Genomic DNA, 3,267 nt, shown 5'->3' on the forward strand with positions numbered 1-3,267 from the left:
GCAAAATACAGTTAATGGTGATGTTGCTTTTTTTTTTTTTTTTTTGGCTTATGACTGTTCAATTGCTCCAGTACCACCTGCTTATTTCTTTTATTTTTTTATTTTATTTTATTTTATTTTATTTTACTTTAGTTTAAACAGGGCCTCATTCTATCACCCAGGCTGGAGTGCAGTGGCACAATCATACCTCATGGAGGCCTCAAATTCCTGGGCTCAGCCTCCTGCCTCAGCCCCCCAAGTAGCTGAGACTATAGGCACATGCTTCCACGCCTGACTAATTTTTAAATTTTTTGTAGAGATGGAGTCTCATTATGTTGCCCAGGCTGGTCTTGAACTCCTGGCCTCAAGCAATCCTTCTGCCTCTGCTTCTGAAATTGTTGGGATTACAGGCACGAGCCACCATGCCTAGCCATGGTGATTTGCTTTGACAGGCATGTGGGTGATGTCTTTTTGTTTTTTCTTTCAACTCTTATGTAATTTTCAAATTTTATCCAAAGAACAAGTATTTTAGTTAACAAAACCTGGAGGAGCAATGGAAATTTAGAAAGAAAATATTGCCTTATTCAATTTTAATGGTCGGGAAAGTAAGGTAAGAGATTTGTGTTTCTAATCAGAAGAAGGATGAGCAAACTGGTCCCAAGATGCTTCTTGAGAACAAATGGCAAAGACGAGGAAGCTTCTACCTGCAGCCAGCGGTGGGTCAGGAAAATCTTAGAGTCACCAAGCAGTATGGATTTGAAGGCCTCCAAAAGCCCTATACTCCAAAACCTCTTTTCTTGCCTAAAAGAACACCCATGCCAGCTTCTTGATGTCTCTGATGTTATTGCCATTCCAGTCATTATTTCTTCATCGTCCATGAATGTGTTCTCTGGAATTGCCCTTCTCAAAATGTAAATGTCCTTGAGAAGGGGATTAGCAGCCACTGGCAATTCAGAAAGATTAAAGGTGTTGTGAGAACATAGGCTAGACCCAGGCTCCAGCTACAAGTCTTTCTCTACATAGTAGTGAAGTCTTGCACACCTTAACTTCTATTGAAATCAATTTCTCGTCTATAAAATGATTACCTAAGAGATTATTTTGAACAGTATGGAAAAATTGAAGTGATTGAAATCATGACTGGCCGAAGCAGTGGCAAGAAAAGGGGCTTTGCCTTTGTAACCTTTGGGGACCATGACTCCATGGATAGGACTGTCATTCAGAAATACCATACTGTGAATGGCCACAGCTGTGAAGTTAGGAAAGCTGTGTCAAAGCAAGAGATGGTTAGTGCTTCATCCAGCCAAAGAGGTCGAAGTGGTTCTGGAAACTTTGGTGGTGGTCTTAGAAGTAGTTTCAGTGGGAATGACAACTTTGGTCATGGAGGAAACGTCTGTGGTCATGGGGCCTTTAGTGGCAGCCGTGGTGGTGGTGGATATTATGGCAATGGGGATGGCTATAATGGATATGGTAATGATTGAAGCAATTTTGGAGGTGGTGGAAGCTACAATGATTTTGGCAATTACAACGATCAGTCTTTAAATTTTGGACCCATGAAGGGAGGAAACTTTGGAGGCAGAAGCTCTGGCCCCTATGGTGGTGGAGGCCAATACTTTGCGAAACCACGAAACCAAGGTGGCTATGGCAGTTCCAGTAGCAGCAGTAGCTATGGCAGTGGCTAAAGATTTTAATTAGGAAACAAAGGTTAGCAACAGAGGAGAGCCAGAGAAATGACAGGGAAGCTACAGGTAACAACAGATTTATGAACTCAGCCAAGTACAGTGGTGGCAGGGCCTAGCTGCTACAAAGAAGACATGTTTTAGACAAATACTTATGTATATGGGTAAAAAACTTGAGGACTGTATTTGTGACTAATTGTGTAACAGGTTATTTTAGTTTCTGTTCTATGAAAAGTGTAAAGCATTCCAACAAAGGGTTTTAATGTAGATTTTTTTTTTTGCACCCATGCTATTGCTTGCTAAATGTAATAGTCTGATCATGACGCTGAATAAATGTTTTTTTTTAATGTGCTGTGTAAAGTTAGTCTACTCTGAAGTCATGTTGGTAAATTTCCCCCAACAGTGTGAAATTAGAATTCCTTTAGGGTGATGCCAGGATCTATCCGGAATGTATATACAAGCTGCTTGGGTGGAGAAGCCATTGTCTTCAGAAACCTTGGTGTAGTTGAACTGACAGTTACTGTTGTGACCTGAAGTTCACGATTACGTCAGTGAACTTCAGGGATTATCCAAGCAAAATCACTGAATTAGTGGTTATAAAAATGATTGTTGGCACATCCTATGCGATATATCTAAATTGAATAAGGGTACCAGATAAAATTATAGATGGGAATGAAGCTTGTGTATCATCCATTATCATGTGTAATAAATAAATGATTTAATTCTCTTGAAAATAAATAAAAATAAATAAATAAATAAATAAATAAATAAATAAATAAATAAAATGAAGGAGTGGCTCCTTATGAGCCTCCTTGCATCTGAATTCCATCAGCATAAGTTCTCAGTTTAGACGGTTGCCTCCTTGAAACAGTGCCGAGGGAATGGACAACAAGATGGACAAGTATTCATGGGGGCAACAGGGGGAAAGGAAAAATTCAGGAGCCTGAAATATTTCAGAGGAGCCAAATTAGACCAAGTGAACTGGGCACTGTCATGTGCCCCAAGAACAGAGCATCTCCCCAAAGAAACATTATATATCCACTTCACAGCTTGTCCTAAATTGTCCTGAGTCAAGAGCCTCAGTTCAATTTTTAATCTCAGGACACCATCATCTTATGTGTGGATTTTTTAAATGACATTTTCCAGAGGAATGACTGAGAGTGATAACACTGTTAATATTCTTGAAAATTGGGGGTCTTAAAAATCCATGATCATTCTCCCATGTTTACACAAACAGGGGCAATGGGAGCTTCTTTCTCATCACAAATTCATCACAAATGAGAGGGGAGACCATATACATAAATAGTATCCTTTTCTGTAATGATAACAGAAAGGTTCATTTTTTCTCCTCCACCGGAAACAAGGAGACTTATTAATGAGGAAGGAGTAAGGCAGCACCAGTTTAAACAGGAAAGAATCAGAAATAGAAGAAAGAAACCAAGTGTTTTCCTCTCAAATGATGTTATTTTCTTAGGAGAAAAGTATTTTCATATTTTGAGTGCATTTTCTGCTGCTATACAATTATCCTTCTATTTTTGATTTATATGAATGAAACAGCAGTCTATGCATCAATACGACATAAAATTAATCCTGCAGCTTTTCATTATGGATG

At 39.0% G+C, this 3,267-nt stretch overlaps 1 pseudogene; it reads left to right on the forward strand.

Annotated features, from left to right (window-relative positions):
- The first annotated feature begins 609 nt into the window (after positions 1-609).
- LOC100999552 lies at positions 610-1,667 on the forward strand (annotated as a pseudogene).
- Positions 1,668-3,267: the final 1,600 nt, after the last annotated feature.

Source organism: Papio anubis, chromosome 6, assembly GCF_008728515.1.
Source record: "Papio anubis isolate 15944 chromosome 6, Panubis1.0, whole genome shotgun sequence".
Taxonomy (NCBI): domain Eukaryota; kingdom Metazoa; phylum Chordata; class Mammalia; order Primates; family Cercopithecidae; genus Papio; species Papio anubis.